The sequence below is a fragment of the Jaculus jaculus genome, chromosome 6, assembly GCF_020740685.1.
Source record: "Jaculus jaculus isolate mJacJac1 chromosome 6, mJacJac1.mat.Y.cur, whole genome shotgun sequence".
Taxonomy (NCBI): Eukaryota; Metazoa; Chordata; class Mammalia; order Rodentia; family Dipodidae; genus Jaculus; species Jaculus jaculus.
The window spans coordinates 62,414,311-62,434,519 of NC_059107.1; the positions used below are offsets into that span (position 1 = coordinate 62,414,311).

The 20,209-nt window shown below is 39.7% G+C and overlaps 1 protein-coding gene and 1 non-coding gene across 5 annotated transcripts in view; one reads left to right on the plus strand and one right to left on the minus strand.

Annotated features, from left to right (window-relative positions):
- Exoc6b (exocyst complex component 6B) overlaps positions 1–20,209 on the plus strand; it is a 672,146-nt gene that overhangs the window by 42,633 nt on the left and 609,304 nt on the right. The gene's annotated exons all lie outside the window — the stretch shown is intronic.
- On the minus strand, positions 10,739–10,842 carry LOC123461993. Its single transcript, XR_006638031.1, has one exon. It is a non-coding gene; the product is annotated as a small nucleolar RNA U13 (small nucleolar RNA).

Genomic DNA, 20,209 nt, shown 5'->3' on the forward strand with positions numbered 1-20,209 from the left:
CTATTGTCCATCGGATGCTGGCCAAGAGGTGATGTTCAGCCTGTGCTTATGCCATGGTTTTTCTTGCCATCTTGGAGCTTCCCCTTGAGTCTGTAAGTCACAACACACCCTTTCCTCCCACAAGTTGCTTTTCTTTGGGTTCTTTGTGCCAGGAATGTGAAGCTGACTGCAACAATAAAATTGATACCAAGAAGTTGGGTCATTGCTGCTAGAATCCTATGGCTTTTGGCCTTTTGGAGCTGATTTATGAGAGGAATGTGGAAGAACTTGAAATCTTGGCCTAAAAGACCTATGAAGTCTGGCTTATGAAAGTGAGAAAGCTTTGTTGGGACTGGGCTGGAAGCAGTTTGTGAGAGACTTCCTGCATTCTGTCTGCCTGTGTCCTGGGAATTTGTACAGGTTTCCGTGTTGTAGAAATGGAGTGTTGTAAGCAAATGGATATGTCACAGAAAGAAATGAGATGTTTGGTCTGAAACTGCTGCCTATTCAGCTGCAATTGTTTGAGAGATTATAACCACTGAGATTGGGCTAGCTGATCTTTTCTGCACTGGGACAAGAGGAAGAATATGTACTCTTTCTTTGAAGGGCTCTGAATGGTGAAAGAGTGTTCTGTTCTTCAGAGTCAGATTTACTCCCCTCTAGATTAACAAATTTGTAGAATTACTTACCAAGAACGTAGCATAGGAAATTGCCAAACCATCTAGTATATTTCAGTATTTTTAAATTTGTTTAATTGTTGAGGCCTATTACTCTGTTTTAATTATTTAATAGCCAAATTTATCCTCCTTTTTGAAAGTTTTTTTTTTTCCCCTGCTTTGGTACAACATAAACATTCTATATCATTAGTTAAGACTCTATGTTCATCGAAGAACTAGAATGTGTTTGTGCATTTTGCTGCTTTGTGAATTGACTGTTTAGAGTACTTATTTATTGGAATTTGTTTAGCCATGGTTAGGACCCATTAGATAGGTTATTGAGTTTAGAATTGATCTGTGTAGAGTATCAGTTTCTCTTAAAGAATGACTATGACCTAGAGTAAATTCAGCTGTTGATAATAGATGAATAGTAAAAATATACAGTGTAAAAAAAAATAAACAACAAAAATATTAAAAAATATATATATACAGTGTGCCAAAGGCAGATATCTAAAAAATTTGAATCATCAATCATTTCTAAAAGGAGTTCAGGTTATTAACAGTTACCCTTGTTAATTAATTTCTTGCAGTCTAGGTGATCTATTTTTTTCCTCTTACAGAAAAATGTCTTGACATTTAAAGCACTATCATAAAATATTTATTAAAGTAGCATTTCCTCAACTTATATTTTATTTTTCAGTGTTTATTTTTCAGTTTCAGTTTGCTTTCAGAACAAAAGGGTGTATATTAGGCTGCCTGTAATATGGAGGGCAGTCTGTGGATAGTGTCGGCCAGATCACTGGCTCTGAGTGCTAACATTTGAAAATGATTTCTTGGTGGAGCATCTGTGATTTCAGAATTGTGAATTATCTTGCAATTTCTTTTCAAGGGAAGGGACATATGATAGGGAGGGTAAACAAAATATTTTGTTTATAATTTTCTGTAAAGATGATTTATTACAGTTTAATATTAAACAGATCTGTAGTCCTAAAATTTATCTCACTTGATTCTAACTGGTGTTCTCTCTGACACATGGTGTAAATCAACTGTCCTTCCAACTTGCAAGCAGAGAGTCCACTGCTGATGCAACTTCTTTGTTCTGGGGAATTGTTTCCATTGTGCCTTCAAAAGGGAGGGACATTAAAACCTTTGGCTCATGGCAAGTTCTTTCCAAGTTGGACTCAAATGGGGGCTGAATATTGGCTTGAGGAAGTGATGTTGGTAACTCCTATTTCCTTAATGCTTTTTTGAAGGTTGACATTAACCTTTTTGAGTCTTCATTTGATGGCATGTCCATCCTTCCCCCTTAAAAAAATGGAAACCAGAAAATCTTGGTTTCATATGTTCATACTTTCTAAGGTTGTCTTTTCTTAGATTCTAGAACTGCTTGTATTTCCACCCTACCCCATTAAAAATCTGCTTTTGTAAAAACCTTTTGTATCTACTTAACAAAGGGACACAAGGAAATAGAAGGCTGATTGACAAAATCATTGTTTTGAAAGGCCTCAAAAGACTGGAACAATCCCCGCACTCGGGAGGCAGAGGTAGGAGGATCGCCATGAGTTTGAGGCCGCCCTGAGACTCCATAGTGACTTCTAGGTCAGCCTGGGCAGGAGTGAGACCCTACCTCAAAAAAACAAAACAAAACAAAAAAGACTGGAAAGATGGACTGTAACTGTAATAACTTTAATCATAGATTCACAGTATCAATTGATTGCATATAGCAGTGTATAAAAACATTGAAAGATTGCATGTGAAGGCTGGAGAGATGGCTTAGCAGTTAAGGCACTTGCCTATAAAGCCTAAGGACCTATGTTTGACTCTTCAGGTCCCATGTAAGCCAGGCACACAAGGTCATGCAAGTGTACAAGCTCACAATGCATACAAGGAGGCACATGTGTCTGGAGTTCTATTAAACTGGAGCCTGGTGTGCCAATTCTCTCTCTCTCATAAAAAAAATTCATTTGAGTCAGTTTGTATCATGCTATAAAATCAATATATGTTTTTCTTTTCCTTTTTTTTTTTTTGAGGTAGGCTCTAGCCCAGGCTGACCTGGAATTCACTACGTAGTCTCAAGGTGGCCTCATACTCATTGCAGTCCTCCTATCTCTGCCTCCAGAATGCTGGGATTGAAGGCATGCACTACCATACCCAGCATAAATATGCATTATTGTAGATTACTTTTATTTATTTATTTGAGAAAGAGAAAGACAGAGAGAGAGGGAAGGAGGGAGAGAGAGCGCGTAAGAGCGAGCATTTCAGGGCCTTTACCCACTGCAAATGAACAAATGAGAAGAGACTGAGAGACAGCTAGAGAGATGAGAATGGACACACTAGGGCCTGTAGGCACTGCAAACAACTCCAGATGCATGCGTCACCTTGTATATCAGGCTTACGTGGGTACTAGAGAATCAAACCTAGGTCCTTAGGCTTTGTAGGCAAATGCTTTAACCGCTAAGCTATCTCTCCAGCTCAAGGTTTTTTTTTTTTAATGATGTTGATAGGGAGTTATATTATAGCCTAAGTAGTAAAAACGTGGCCTGCTTTTTCAATTCAGAAGTTCCAACATAGTAACAATTGGAGTTCTTTGTTTCCTTCTTGCCCCTTTAAGGGATAATGAATCAGTTTTTGAGGTGATCCTCACAAGGAGTTGGTAGACTAGACAAGATACTGCAATTTTATGTTTTTTTTTACTTTAATTTTTAATTTTTATTTATTTATTTGAGAGTGACAGAGAGAGGAAGAGGCAGATAGAGAGAGAGAGAGAGAGAGAGAATGGATGCGCCAGGGCCTCCAGTCACTGCAAATGAGCTCCAGATGCGTGCGCCCCCTTGTGCATCTGGCTAACATGGGTCCTGGGGAGTCGAGCCTCGAACCAGGGTCCTTAGGTTTCACAGTCAAGTGCTTAACCGCTAAGCCATCTCTCCAGCCCCAATTTTATGTTTTATTTAAAGATTTTTTAAAATTAATTTTATTAATTTGAGACAGGGTCTCATACACACCAGGCTGACATTGAACTTAATATGTACGATGTAAAATGACCTTAAACTTCTGTCTCTCCTTGCTACCACCTCACATTTCAATCTTCTTCCCCCCTCCTCTCTCAGACTAGGTCTCTGTATGTATGCCTGACCTGAAACTCCGTATATAAACCTGGTTGACCTCCTCCTGTCTCTGCCTGTGCCTTGAGCTGCTATTACAAGTGTGTGTTTATTTTGATAATTGTTAAAAATCTCACCTCCAATTAACCCTGAACTATTCTTTTTGTTTGTTTGTTTGAACTTACATTTAACATCTTATTCCCTGTGACTCAGGTACTGTCCTAACCCTCTTTTATTTTTTAACATGTATGTGTGGTGTGTATGTTCATGTGAGTATGCATGTGTGTGTGGAGACCAGAGGTTAGTGTTGGGTGTGTTTCTTAGCACTGGGATTGCAGTGACCCACTACCACACTTTGCTTTAATGTGGGTGCTGGGTATTTGAATTCAGGTCCTCGTGCTTGCTAGGCAAGTCCTTTATTGACTGAGCCATATCTTCAACTCTATTTTGCACTTTTAAAATGTGTTTTCTTTGTTCAGTCAGTAATATAATGCTTGCTTATTTAAGTAAAATAATAAAAATAGAAGGGGGAAAAAGAATTACATCATCTAGATGTTGTCATTTGTATTGTTCTGATCTTTTTTTTTTTTTTTTTCAAGGTAGGATCTCCCTCTAGCCCAGGCTGACATGGAATTCACTATATAGTCTCAGGGTGGCCTCGAACTCTCCACAATCCTCCTACCTGTGCCTCCTGAGTTCTGGGATTAAAGGCATGCACCACCACGCTTGTTTTGGTCTTTTTTTGATTTTTGGTAGAGTCTCACTCTAACCCAGGCTGACCTGGAATTCACTATGTAATCTCTGCCTCCTGAGTGCTGGGATTAAAGGCATCATGCCCGGCTGTTTTGGTTTTTTTAAATTACTCTTTTCATTTTCCACTTGGGATGAAAATTAAGATATTTGGATATTTACCATGATATTGAATGGGATATAGTTGTATTTGTTTATTTATTTATTTTTCCTGAGGCAGGGTCTTGCTCTAGCCCAGGCTGACCTGGAATTTACTATGTAGTCTCAGGGTGGCCTTGAACTCACTCAATCCTACCACTGCCTCCCAAGTGCAGGGATTAAAGGTGTGCACTCCCATGTCTGGCTCTATTTACTTTTTTTGTTTTTTTTTCGAGGTAGGGTCTCACTCTGGTCCAGGCTGACCTGGAATTAACTATGTAGTCTGAGGGTGGCCTTGAACTCATGGTGATCCTTTTCCTCCCGAGTGCTGAGATTAAGGTGTGCGCCACCATGCCTGGCTTCTATTTACTTTTTTTGATGTGTGTGTAGTATGTGGTGTGGTTTGTGTGTGTGTGTATATGCCACATACCTCCATATAGAGGCTTGAGGAAAACAATGGTGTCTTGTTCTATCTCTATTTCCTTTTTTTCCCTTGAGATGGAATTTCTCATTGAACCTGCAGCTGCTGTTTGTGGACAGGCTGGCTGACCAGTGAGTCCCAGTGATTTCCCAGTCTCTACCTATCACAGGCCTTCGGTTGCAGCCGTGTATGACTATGCCTGGCATTTTTTTTTGTTGTTGTTGTTAACTTTACATTGAAAACCGCTATACAGAATACATAATATTCTATGATCATAATCCCCTCCCACCACTCTTCTATGTCCCCCTCCACTGAATTTTTTCTTTCCAACTGTTCTGTTTTGATGTCCTCATTCCCCCACCCCCTCCTATCATGCAAAGCTTGGAGGTTTTTATGTAATGCTGGAGATGGAATTCAGAGTGAATCAGGCTGTGTCATACCTCATGCTTGTGTGGCAAGTGCTCTTACCCACTGAGCCATTTCTCCAGCCTTGGTGTGTTACTTTATATCCTGATTTTCACCTGCTTTCCCTCTTGTTCTCTTTCTTCCTATTTCATTTTTCTTTTTCTTCCTCTTTTTTCTGTAATTTTACTATCCTTGATAGAATTGTGGCAGTCTGGAAAAGGTAAACATTTCTGTGTACTGCTGTTGTCGGAACTGTTGCTTCATGCAAAAGATGATACTAACAAATCTGGCAGGATTATATTTGAGGGATAAGTTAGTTATTATATGTAACATGTTCAACTGAGTTCTTGGCACAGATTTTAAAAATACTCACTTTTATCATTATTGAACATTCATCTTGCATGAGTAGGTGATCCTTTGCATTTGAGTGACAGGTACAGTAAGATTGGTTAAATTCCAAGGTGGTCATATGATTGGTTTTTGTGTTCTTTCTTTTTTTTTTTTTTTTTTTTTCTTTTTGTCAAGGTAGGGTCTCATTGCAGCCAAGGCTGACCTGGGACTCATTCTTCAGTTCCAGGCTGGCCGTGAACTCATAGTAAACCTCCTCCCTCTGTCTTCCAAGTACTGGGATTAAAGGCATGTGCCACTATGACTGGCCATTTTCTGATTTATTTATTTGATGTTTTTCAACTGTTTTATTTTTTGAGGTAGGGTCTCATTCTATCCCAGGCTGACCTGGAATTCACTATGTAATCTCAAAGTGACCTTGAATTCACGGCAATCCTACTTCTGCCTCCTGAGTGCTGGGATTAAAGGCGTGCACCACCACATCTGGCTCCATTTTCTGCTTTTTTTTTTTTTCCCCGAGGTAAGGTCTCACTCTAGCCCAGGCTGACTTGGAATTCACTATGGAGTCTCAGGGTGGCCTCGAAGTCACGGCGATCCTCCTACCTCTGCCTCCCGGGTGCTGGGATTAAAGGCGTGCGCCACCATGCCCGGCTCCATTTTCTGCTTTTTGAATGGCTGACAATGTTAGTAACTTTTCTTCTCATGTTTTTGTGCTGGAATTATAAATATACATACACATTAGAGCTTTTATTATTATTATTATTTAATATTTTATTTATTAGAGAGAGAGAGAGAGAGAGAGAGAGAGAGAGAGAGAGAGAGAGAGAGAGAATGGGCATGTTAAAGCCTCTAGCCACTGCAAAACAACTCCAGATGCATGTACCACCTTCTGCATGTGGCTTACGGGGTCCTGGGGAATTGAACCTGGCTCCTTTGGCTTTGTAGGCAGCTACCTTAACTGCTAAGCCACCTCTCCATCACTACATTAGAGCTTTATCATTTAATTATAAAAGTTTCCTCCATAATATTTGGTAGGATTTTCCTAAGTAATCCCGTGACAGTAGGAGAGCTTGACAGTGTTACATACAGTCAAAATAGAGTACTAAAACATTGCCACGTGACAGAACACGGGGGATTGCCTTCTGTTCACCTTTTATGTTTGTATGTCACCATGTTGAGGGCTGCAATGTGACTGATGTTCATCATCAATTCTTGGCTACTTTTATGTTCTTTCACATACAAATCTTTAATAGTCTCTACCCTACCTTCCAAAACAAAATTTTGCCAATGAATGTTTTTTCTCTTTTTAGAGTTAACTTGGTAATTCGGAGCATATAACCATGATGTTTGGGCACTGTCTAACTATTTCCATTGTTACAGCTTGATTGTCCATGGTTTAATCATCAGTAGTTGTGAAGGAAAGCGAAAAATGGCTCCAGGCTGCACAGTACCGTAAAAAATTTCCACCTGGAAGCAATTTTTTCTAAAAGCCCTTCAGGACTGCCTTTCCCTCCCCCTTTAGTTGGCAACAATGGTTAGAAACACCAGCTCCCTTTAAAGCCTGACTTTGTTGCTCCTAGCTTCCAGAGAGGGTTAGAGGAGAGCTGGGGAAATAGCAAATTATTCCCAGGCACTGTTCTCCTACAATAAATTTCCTTGCATGTCCTTCTTTTTCTCTGATTTTCTCCTTCTCTATTTAGCATTTTAGTTAAAGAAAGTAAAAGTTATTTACATTGTTGGAACTTGAATTTACTTTTTAGTAAGAATGTTTATTATTAACTCTAGTGCCCAGCCCTGTAGAAAGTTGAAATGTTGAAACATTTTTGTGTACTGCCATAGGCCGTTTATCATTTATAATGCCTCTGTATGTACTACAGGCATTGCTCCAGGTGTGAACTATGGTCCTGTTGAGAGATGGACATGTCACTAAATCATCACTGTGTATGTACATGGTATTCAGTGTAGGACTCTTTCAAAGGGATGAACAAATAAACATTTTTGGCACAAGGGTATCAGCCCTCTCTGGGGGAGTATCCTGAGTGATGCCTGTTCATAACTGCATGTTTAAGAACTTTAAGCAAAGCAGTGTCATAGTACTTTTGGTGAAGTTTACCTCAAAGCACACATGGTTTGCTTAGGTCAAGGCCAATTTAAATTTGCAGTGTCAGTGTGAAATTTAAGGAAGTGGATCGTGTCTGTAGGAAAGGAGTCAAGTAAATGATGAAATGAAAGTTATTTGATTTCATAATTAGTAGCATTTTATTGTTTGTCTCCCAAGGTAATAAAATTTTCATTGAGGTGATGTAGGGAAGAAATGGATCACACTGGGTTGAATAACAAGTCCAGTTTGAGGAAGTGGAGGTAATGAGTACAGTGTGGCCACTTAAGTTATATTTGTAAAAGAAGAGATAGAATAAAAGAGATTTTTAACTCACTGCTTCCCTTTTCCTTTAAAATGATAGGCTGTGTTGGTTTGTTAGGAGGAGGACATGTTGTTAGAAGGCATGTGCCTTAACCACCAAGCCATTTCTTCAGCTCCTGTTTTATGATTTTTGATGCTTAAGTTTCAGTTTAAAAAATATTACTTGTTGGCTGGAGAGATGGCTTAGTGGTTAAGCGCTTGCCACTGAAGCCTAAGGACCCTGGTTCGAGGCTCAATTCCCCAGGATCCATGTTAGCCAGATGCACAAGGGGGCGCACGCGTCTGGAGTTCATTAGCAGTGGCTGGAAGCCCTGGCGCACCCATTCTCTCTCTTTCTCTCTCTGTCTCTGTCTCCCTGTGTGTATCTCTTTCTCTCTCTCTGTCACACTCAAATAAATAAATAAAAATGAACAAAAAAATTAAAAAAAAATATTACTTGTTAATCAAAAATGCCCCACTAAACAACAACAATGACAACAAAAGCTTGGCTTGGCAGCACATACCTTTAATCCTGGCATAGATAGGAGGATTGATGTGAGGTCAAGGCCAGCCTGGGACTGCAGAATGGCTAAAGTCAGACACATCTTGAAGAAGCAAACAAACAAAAACAACCAAAACAGAATATTACTAATTGGCCATTGCATTCATGATCTCACAGCAGTTGTTGTTACCCAAACAGTATTGCAGTCATCACCATTCTGTCGTGTATGATGGAGGAGGGCACATGCAAAAAAAAAAAAAAAAAAAAAAGTTACAGGGCTGGAGGGATGGCTTAGTAGTTAAGGCCTGCAAAGTTAAAGGACCCAGGTTTGATTCCCCAGGACCCCCGTTAGCCAGATGCACAGGGGGCACACGCGTCTGGAGTTTGTCTGCAGTGGCTGGAGGACCAGGCATGCCCATTCTCTCTCCTTCCCTCTTTCTCTGTCAAATAAATAAATATTAATTATTTTGTTTATTTTTATTTATTTACTTGAAAGTGACAGACAGAGCGAGAACGAGGCAGAGAGAGTGAATGGGCACACCAGGGCCTCCAGCCGCTGCAAACCAACTCCAGATGCGTGTACCCCCTTGTGCATCTGGCTTACATGGGTCCTGGGGAATTGAGCCTCGAACTGGGGTCTTTAGGCTTCACAGCCATCTCTCCAGCCCTCAAATAAAATATTTTAATAAAAATACACAAAAGTACCATATCAAAGTAGAAGAGGGACTAATTGGAAAGAAGAGGTTCAGTAGAAGGCGGAGGAGGGACAAGAGAAGGTAATGGGAGGGGATTATTACCAAAATACATCATGTGCATTTATGAAAATTATTGATAAAAAATTTAAAAATCCAGGCATAGTGGCACTTGCTTTTTAATCTCAGCACTTGGGAGACTGAGGTAGGAGGAGTGCTATGAGTTTGAAGCCAGCCTGTCCTACAGAGTTAGTTCCAGGTCAGCCTGAGCTAGAGTGAGACTCTGCTTCAAAAACAATAACAAAAAGTTTAAAAATTATAACTGTGATAAATCTTAAAAATATAGGTTAAGATTCCTTCAGAAAACATTTGCATTCAGTTTTCTTTAAGGCGTTGGAATTGGGATTTTTTTAAAATAAATAATAATTGTTATTATTTTTGAAATGGGAGTTCCTCTATTTTGTCTAGACTCTTATCAAACTCCTGAACCCAAGTGATCCTCCTCCCTTTACCTCTCTAGTGCTGGGAGTAAAGGAATGTATCTCCATACCCAGCCCTAAAACAAGTACTCAATTTGAGGTCATATTGATGGTATGAATAAGGGTTTCCATTTTATGGTTTCAAATGACTGGAATTTCCCCTTCTCTTCCAGTTGGAGCCAGTATCAGAACAGACGTTTCCTTGCAGGCTCTCTTTATCTTTCAGTATTATATCTTGGCTTTACTCTTTTGGATCCTTCCTTTTGTGGGCCATGTACTATGTGTCTTGTTTTCCTCCTGGCACTATAATAGAAACATGGTTGTTATAGGTGAATGACAGAATCTTAATTCCTGTCCCCAATTTATTCTAGCCTCTGGAGAGTTTCTGTATTTCTTTTCTGCTTAGCCAGGTGCTAAAGAAGATCTACAAGCTTAGTTTCACATTTTTACTATTTTACAATAAGAAGGCATTTCATGGTATACAGTCTTTCCTATTATTCAAGGAATAGCATTTGCTTTTGCTACTTTGTTTTCTATCACTTTTAAGATAGAGAAAACTTTGATATCTTCTATTTAGCATCCTTTATGGTCTTCATTACTCATAGAATTTCCCTGGCCAGCCTGGAGCTTATTATGGAGACCAGGTTGGCCTTTAACTTATGATCCTCCTGACTTTGCTTCTCTAGTGCTAGAATTATAGGCATGCACAGCTATGCCTGGTTTTTAAATATGTATATATGTATATGTAAATATATATTTTTGAGACAGAGTCACGCTGAATCCCGTGTTGGCCTTGAACTAGCTATGTAGCCTGGGTATTATAGGCTTGTGCCCACCTCACGCATTCCCTTCCCTCCTCACTCCCACACGAGATGGGGAACATGTTAACATTATGACAAAGTTAAAGGGAGATGCATGTCACATAGTGGCATGAACACCCAGTCATTATGCTCATGAACACAAAAATAATCCCATATCAAGTACTTATGTTTCTAGTCTTACTATTGGCAGCATTATTTTTCATATAACCTTTAGTTGGCAGACACCCTGACTGTACTGAAAGATGCAATGGAATAAATCTTTTTTTTTTTTTTTTTTTCGAGGTAGGGTCTCACTCTAGCTCAGGCTGACCTGGAATTCACTATGGAATCTCAGGGTGGCCTCAAACTCATGGCAATCCTCCTACCTCTGCCTCCCGAGTGCTGGGATTTAGGGCGTGCGCCACCACGCCCGGCTAAATCTTTTGTTCTTAACACAAATCAGTACAAAGAAAAAAATGAAGGTACTGACTTGTCCTGTTGAGCCTTTGTATCTTCAGTTACTGATAATGATTCCTTGTTCCCACAGTATGATGTTATCATGGTAGTTTATGGGAGCTTCTATATCCTTAGTTTGGACTTTCCTTGCTTTCATTAGTTTATTTCCCGTTTGATTTCTGTTGTTGATTTGACTGTTATGTGACAAATTCTCCCTCTCTGAAACTTTCCACTGGTATTTAACAAAAAACACATTTGTCTTTTTAGAAGTAGGACCTTTGGCTAGGAGCCAGCTGAAACTGCTCTTTTTATCTATTATTTTGAAAATGGACATCCTTGGGTTCCCTTCCTGCCACAATGGAGGTCTTTCTCTAACATTGTTTTTGTTGACCAGGCTTTCTCTTTGAAGCCTGGTGGATATGTTGGAGTTTGCAAAGGGGGAGAAAGGGTGTGAATGTGTTTGTTGTTATGTGGCAGTACAAATACATTTGGGTATACTGTTCAGTTTAGAATCTGTTAACTAGCACATGCTTCTCCATTTATTCATGATGGTATGCAGTGATTTATTTCATTATTAGGTACCCAGCATAATAATAAATAATAAATTGATAGATACACTGAAGTAAGGAGAAGGCACTGTAAACTCCTTTTGACCTCTTGTAGTTTCTCTTTCAACATCATGATCAAATTTGTTTTCCACTTTATTTTTAACTTTTGGGATAAACAAAAATACTAATGATGCTTTTATGGGGTCTAATGAGAAGAAAATGTTTTAAGACTAAAACCATGACAAGTTAAAAAAGATATATGAATAGGAAAAGATTAGAATAAAGTCTAGAATTTTTCTTAGATTAATCAAAAACAAACTCCAAAATGTTCAGTCCTTTGTGTCTTGAAGTTCTCCCCGGTTCTAAAGCCATTCTAACAGATGGTGCTTTGTGTCACTCTTGCATCTACTTTGAAATGAGGGGAAGTTACATTAGTTATCTAACCTCCTGCTCTTCAGCATGCATAGGGAATTTCCTTCACCTCCAGGCCCTTCCTGTACAAGCAGTTAGAAGATACAGTTTTCCCTAGTGGAGACTCATGTTCTGGTATGGGGAAATTTACAAATGAGAAGGGCATTAGAATATAGTTTTAATGAGTTCTATGAGGGCAGTAGCCACAAAAGAGGTGGGCCTAAGAGGCTGATTAGAGAGGGTTCTGTGGAAATGAGGGGTTCCTTAATTCTTCAATGTGATTCCTTAACATTGTCGTTTCTTTGATTTCCCTGCTACCTTTGAAGACTGAACAGTGTTCTGAATATCAAGGAAAAGTGGCTTAAACAACACAGAACTTGTTGACACATTTTGAAATCTGGAGGTAGGGATAGTCAGGATTGCTTCATAATCTAGGGCCCAGATAGCCCCAAATAGCTTCCATCTTTCCCCTTTACCATCTTCACATGATTGGCAATATCTCCTCTTCTCTTAGGTTGGTTGTTCCATCCATCCCCAAGTATCATGTTTTTATTTAGCAATGTCTACTATAGGAAAAGCAGGATCCTGTCTTGCATCCTTCAGGAGAAGAAAATGCAAAATCCACATCATTTTTCTTGGCCCTTCACTAACAGATTTCCCATTACTTCTCATTGGTGATGGTTCTGTCATATGCCCTTGCAAAGGGCATGTTAGAAGAGGAAGGTAAAGTGCCAGCACCAGTTGGGACCCTATGGGAATGAATTATAAGAATGACATATGGAAATGAACCATGAGAATATTTCTTATGGACCTTTGCTGAGATTATTGCTGTGTTCTGCTAAATTCCTTGTAACTTGCCCTGAAGTCAATCTTACAACTTGTGTAATACACCCACTTAAAGCAATGGGACGAGGTTTCCTCTGCCTTGGTGGACATTTGGCATGGATAGTACAGGTGACCAATAGTGATAAGCAATGTTTAGATGCTGATGATCTTAGGCTATGCTCTTTTCCCAATTTTCTCAGTGGACTAGTTGGACTCTTGACTCAGGACAAACATACATGTGTAAGAGATGCTGGCCATAGCATTGAAAATAGCAAGGTCAGAAACTAAGGGCCCACAAATCTGTTGAAAACAACAGTTGGGTTTAATGAATGTTATTGAACAGTGTGTGTGTGTTCTGGATCAGTAGATACCAACAGGTCATACTCCTAAATCATTTAACAAATGTTTAAGGATTATCCAAAGTCAAAAGTTTCTTAACTGCTTGCTCATGCAATCTACTGCTTGTTTACGTTTTACTGGTTTTTGCCTATTCAATAAAAATGCCAATGAGTACCTGTATGTAGAGGAATCTATAGCTGCAGTAAGATCAGTGCAGTGATGACAGCAGCAATAGCAATAGCAGGTTTATTAATGGCTTAAACTAAACTCTAACCTTTAGCTCCCCCCCCCCCTCCGGCGGCTGCTAGAGACAGCTAAGCCCACTCTTTGGTAACTTTAAGAGTTAGTTCTCTTTATTTCACAGGCTCTGCTCTTAGAAGCAGTTTGCCTACTTGGGTAAGACTCCCAAGGGTTAGTTCTATATAATTTTAGGACTGTGTTCCTCAAATAGATCAGGACTTGTCCAGCACAAAGAAGGCATCCTGAAGATGAGACCTTGCCTTGTAGCCCTGGCTGGCCTTTAACTTTCCATCCTTCTGCCTCAGCCTTCTCAATGTCAGGGCCACAAGTGTGCACCGCCACACCTGGCTACTTCCCTGTGCTTTATAAAAAAATATTTTATTTATTTATTTATTTGAGGGGGGGAGGTAGAGATAAAAAAAGAGAATGGACGCACCAGGGCCTCCAGCCATTGCAAATGAACTCCAGACACATGTGCCCCTTATGCATCTGGCTTATGTGAGCCCTGGTGAACCGAACTGGGGTCCTTAGGCTTTGCAGGCAAACGTCTTAACCACTAAGCCATTTCCCCAGCCATTCCCTATGTTTTGACCAGCTGAACTGAGTGAATATAGGCTCTAAGTAAGTTACACAACTCTGTAGTTATTTAGTAGAGGAGAATGGTAAATATTGTTAAATTCAGCTCCTCAAGTACCATTTTATAAGTTAAAATATCATTTTATAAGCTGGCATTGTGACTCATGCAGTTAATCCTTACTTGGGAAACTGGGACAGGTGGTTTGCTGTGAGTTCAAGGCCAGTCTGAACAAGAGTGGGCTACACAATAAGACAAAAAAGAAAAACAAAAAAACAAAAAACCTCACTTTCTAAAAAAATTATTTGGCATGTATACTTATGTTCATGTATAAGGGTCCTAGTGCATTTGGACATTACAGGTTAACCTTTAGGACCATCCTTGCCTTCTACTTTGTTTGAAGTAGGGTCTCTTGTTTAATGCTTTATTCAGAAGCTTCTGGGAAATTCTTCCATCCTCACCTCATTCTTGCTATATACTAGGATTACAGCAGCCAGCGTTTACATGGAACCCAAATGCAGGCACTCAGAGTTGCTCAGAAAGTGCTTTTATCCATGAGCCATCTCCCAGTCCAAAATCTCACTTTCAATATACACTTGAAATCTAGATGAGAGAGGGGATTAGTATCATTATGATATTTCAAGGTATGTATCAGGTATGCACCCTAAGATAGATAAATATTTTTACTTTTTGTAAAAACTTAGTTTATTTGGGGGGCTTTTAGGATTGGATTCCACAGTTGAACATTTATTAGTTGGGTCAAAATTTAGGCTGTGAAAATTATTAATTTCCAAGCATTTCTTCTAAATTACCTTTCACTAGGTACTATAGTATTCATGGGGTAATCATAAGTAAACCAGGACAGTTTGTTCCATACAGAGCCTTGTTTTACTGTTCGATACCTACATATGTCAAAATATGACTATTTTAAAGATTCTGCTTTTTATTTTTTTATTTTTTTTATTTTTATTTTTTGGTTTTTCGAGGTAGGGTCTCACTCTGGTCCAGGCTGACTTGGAATTAACTCTGTAGTCTCAGGGTGGCCTTGAACTCACGCGATCCTCCTACCTCTGCCTCCTGAGTGCTGGGATTAAAGGCGTGCGCCACCACGCCCGGCTGTTTGCTTTTTATTTTTGAGGTAGGGTTTCTGTAGCTCAGGTTGGCTTCAGACTCCTCTATGAAGCCAAGGATGACCTTGAGCTTCCACCTCTGGAATGATGGGATTGCAGGTATATGTCACCATATCCAGTTTATGTAATGCTGGGGATGGAAACCTGTGCTAGGCAAGCATTCTATCAATATCCCTAGCTCCTGCCCAGGAGGTTTATAGAATATGACTATCAGAGTTTTAAGAAAAGTTATTTTTATGAGTTCTGGACATACTTAGTATGTAAACACCACATGTTGGTACCATCCTTTCCCTCATCTCTGCCCCCTTTGGAAGGGGCCGTTCTTGTTGGGGATGTAGGTCATACCCATGGGGATTGTGGGTCATGCATTCTGGGGTACAGCAGTCGGTTATGGGGGAGAGGCAGTGTCTCTGTGCATAATATCCCAATTTGAGGCTCTTAACAATTTTTCTGCACCCCCTCTTTAGCAAAATTCCCTGAGCCATGTTGTGTGTGTTCTAATTCTACTTGAGTAATGGGCTCTTAGGAGCCTTTGGATCTCTGGTTTGGTAGGTGTTCAGTGTCCTCTGTGTCTATCTCCTTCACCCTTGTGCTGATACCAGGATCACTGAGAAAGCAGAACTCTGGCTCATTTCCCCAATTCTTCTGGTTTCATTTGGGGCTGGGGTAAAGTGTGATGGGTTTATCTCCTCAGGTCCTGTTCTCATCTGAAAAAGAGAAGCAGATTATCCAGTGAAGAGTGAAGTCAGCACAGGTTAAATGGGATAACCATTATTAATTTAGACTGAATTAAATGGGTGTAGACCCTCTTACAGCCCAAGATTAGCAGCTTGATATTGGAAAGCAAAATCACTATCTAGATATGATTCTGACTTGTTTCCCAGTTCCAGATATGGGTTCCTTTCCACTGAGAAGATCTATTAGCCAGTCCAAGGTTGCTTACCCACCATGGCTGTGTGCCACTATTGCACTTGTGTGAACATCACATCAGGTTGTTTGCTTCTGAGTAGCTTAGACCTCGAGTCGCTCAGACAGATGTTGGCCACTTTCCCCCAGTAGCTCATGTAGCATCTTCCAGCACTAGATGGGGTAACTGTCTGGGGACTGGCTCTCTTCCGGATTCCAGCCAGATCTCTCCATGTTCGATGCTGACAGCTTATGGTGTCTTTAGCAGTAGGGTCTTACCATTAACTTCTGATGGGTAATCAAGTGCTGTGACAGAAGTCTGTCTTGTTTTGGGAGACCCTGTAGGTCTCTTTGATCAACAGCTCATTGTGGGTGTTAACCTCATCCTGGAACTGGGAATTACAGGCCAGCACCAAAGGAAAAGGAAAAAGAATAAGAAAACAACAACAACAATAACAACCAAAAAAAAAAAAAAAGAAAGAGGAGAAATCTAAGGTTAGGCTTCATCTCACCCTCTCCAGGGCCCTTCAATTCAGGTCTCCCCCTAAGGTCCTATTGAGGGTTCAACCATTTAGTCTGTCTTCCAGGATATAGGTTTCTTTTGTACCACTTCAATTTGGGTTCAGTGTTATGTCCCCCTCCCATCCTTCCCCTTCCTCTGGGCCCTACCCTCCTTATTGTCCAAGCCTCGAGATGTTAGGAACCACAGATGAATGAGACCATGCGACCATTGTCTTTTTATGATTGTGTAAGTTCACTGTGTATGAACTGTTCCAAGTTTGACCATTTTTCTACAAATTTTATTGTGTCATTTTTTCTTATTGCTGAGTGGAATTCCATCATGTAGATATTCCACATCTTGGTTATCCATTCGTCCAATGATGGGTACCTGGGTAGATTCTAGTTCTTAGCTATTATGAATTGAGCAGCTGTAAACATGGTTGAACAAATGTCTCTGAACCGAGGCATGGAGCTTTTAGGGTAAATGCCCTGTAAGGGAATAACTGGGTCTGTTGGTAACTTTATATTCATCCTTTTCAGGAGTCTCCATATTGATTTCCATAGTGGTTGTACCAGCTTACATTCCCACCAGCAATGAATGAGGGTTGCTATTTCTCCACATCCTCACCAAAATTTGTTTTCATTTGATTTTTTTTTTTTTTTTTTTGAGGTAGGGTCTCACTCTAGCTCAGGCTGAGCTGGAATTCACTATGTAGTCTCAGGGTGGCCTCAAACTCACAGTGATCCTGCTACCTCTGCCTCCTGAGTGCTGGAATTAAAGGTGTGCCACCATGTCTAGCCTTTTCATTTGATTTTTTTTTTTTTTTTTTTTTTGAGGTAGGGTCTTACTCTGGCCCAGGCTGACCTGGGCCAGAGTAATTCATTATGTAGTCTCAGGGTGGCCTCGAACTCATGGCAACCCTCCTACCTCTGCTTCCTGAGTGCTGGGATTAAAGGTGTGTGCCACCACACCAGGCTTATTTGATTTTTTAATTGTGCTATCCTTACTGGGATAAGGTGGAATCTCATAGTTGTTTTAATTTGCATTTCCCTAATGTTTAGGGATGTTGAACATTTTCTTAAGTATGTGTTTGCCATTTGTATTTCTTTCTCTGAGAATTCCCTATTCAGTTCTCTGCCCCATTTTGTGAGTGAGTTGTTTGATTTTTTATTGTTTAGGTTTTTGAGTTCTTTGTAGGTTCTAGATATTGGGCCTCTGTCAGTTGTTTAGCTGGCAAAAATTTTCTGTCATTCTGTGGGTAGTCTATTGGCTTTACTTATGGTATGCTTGTCTGTAAAAGCTTTTTAGCTTCATGAAATCCCATTGGTTGAGTGATTGTTTAAGTTCCTGAGCCACTGGGTTTTGCTCAGGAAGTCTTTCTTCATTCCTATATTATGGAAAGTTCCTCCTTTTTTTTTCTTTCTTTCAGTAGTAGAAGAATTTCAGGTCTTTTATTGAGGACTTGATTTTTGTCCATGGAAAGATGTGTTTGTGTAGTTTTCATTTTTCTGTGTATGGTTATCCCATTTGTCCAACACCATTTGTCTTTTCTTAAGACATACTAAGTCTTTTCTTAAGTTTATGTTATTGGGCCTTTTGTTGAAGATCAAGTAGCTGTAATAACTTGACCTAAAGTCCGAATCTTCAATTCTGTTCCATTGGTATATATCCTTGTTTCTATGCCAGTACCATGGTGTTTTTGTTACTGTGGCTTTGTAATATAGCTTTAGATCAGGTATGGTAATGCCTTTAGGGGTGTTTCTTTTGGTGAGGATATGCTTGGATATCTGAGGCCTGCCATTCCATATGAATTTTAAGATCATTTTTTTTCTGTCTCTGTGAGAGTGATACAGGGATTTTTATTGGTATTGCATTAAATCTGTATATTGCTTTTGGTAGGATTGCCATTTTCACAATGTTAATTCTGCCTGTCCAGGAGCATGGGAGGTCTTTCCATTTTCTTAAGTTCTCCTCAATTTCTTTCTTGAGTATTTTTATGTTTTTATTGTATTTGTCTTTTACAACTGAGCTACATCCCTAGCTCTTGGACAAGAGGATTATATGACTTTCAGGGTTTTTAAAAATATTTTATTAGGCAGAGTTAGGAGGATCGCTGTGAGCTCAAGGATACCCTGAGACTACATAAACCAGCCTGGTCTAGAGTAAAATCCTACCTCAAAAAGCCAAAACAAACAAACAAAAAAGCCAGGCATGGTGGCGCACACCTTTAATCCCAGCACTTGGAAGGCAGTGGTAGGAGAATCGCCGTGAGTTCAAGGCCACCCTGAGACTACATAGTGAATTTCAGGTCAGCCTGGGCCATAGTGAGATCCTACCTCCAAAAAATAAAAAAAAAAGTTATGAGAGAGAGAGAGAGAGAGGGAGAGAGAGCGATTGCGCACCAGGATCTCTACCTACTGCAAATGAACTCCAGATCCATGTACGACTTTGTGCATCTGGCTTTACATGGGTACTGGGGAATTGAACCTGTGTCCTTACGCTTTTTAGGCAAGTATCTTAACTGCTGAGCCATCTCTCCAGCCTGATTTTCAGAGTTCTTAGCAGTTACTTTTATTGGTCACATCAAAATTTAAGTTGGGCCAGGCATGGTGATACATGCCTTTAAACCCAGTGCTCTGGAGACCCAGGTAGAGGATTGCTATGAGTTCAAGGCCAGGCTGAGACTGCATAGTGAATTCCAGGTCATCCTTGGCCAGAGTGAGACCCTACCTCAAAAAGTGAAATGCAAACAAGCAAATAAGAAATTTAAGTTGGGACAGGTGAGATGGCTCAGTGGTTAAGAGCACTTGCTGTGCAAGCATGAGGGCCTGAATTCAATCCTAGCACTTACATAAAAAGCTGGATGTAGTCACAAATGGCGGTAACCCCAGTTCTAAGTGGAGTTGAGAAAAGAGGCTTGCTGGGGCTCACTTGTCCCTATTTGATGAGAAAATCAAGGAAATGAAGCAGAAGAGTGATTGAGGACACCCAGCATTCTATGCTGACCATGCATGTGTGCACATGGCCTGTGCATTTTGGCACACACACATACACATATACCCTACATACATTTACCACACATACATACAAATCAAATAAATAAAAATGTTTTAAAAATTCAAGTTTTGAGTACTGTTAGAAACTGGTCTTCACTAGATGGCAGTCTTTCTCCACCTTTGTCATTTGTTCAGTAGGGAAAAAGTGATAAAATTATTCAAGTAAGTGTTAACTTTAGTCAGTCTTTTGCCTTTTATATCCAGTAGATCTGCTGGTTATCAGTGACTTATGCTGAAATATACTTGAAATACTGATTCAAAGTGAACTCTAAGAGAGTTCACATTTGCTTTTTAGTGTAATAGATAATAAAAAAAATTAAACCTGTGTGTTTTAACCTGTTGATAACCAGATGGAGACTGTGTATCCTTTTCATTAATTTGCATATGTATACACATGTATGTATACATAGGTATATATGTATATATATGCCTATATACACAAAACTCCTATAGAACTGGAAACATTTCCACAAAATACAGACCTATTAAATAGTGTTCATAATCCTTGCTTTAAATATGTGTGTTGTAGTGTTTACTAGTAATTTTCTTT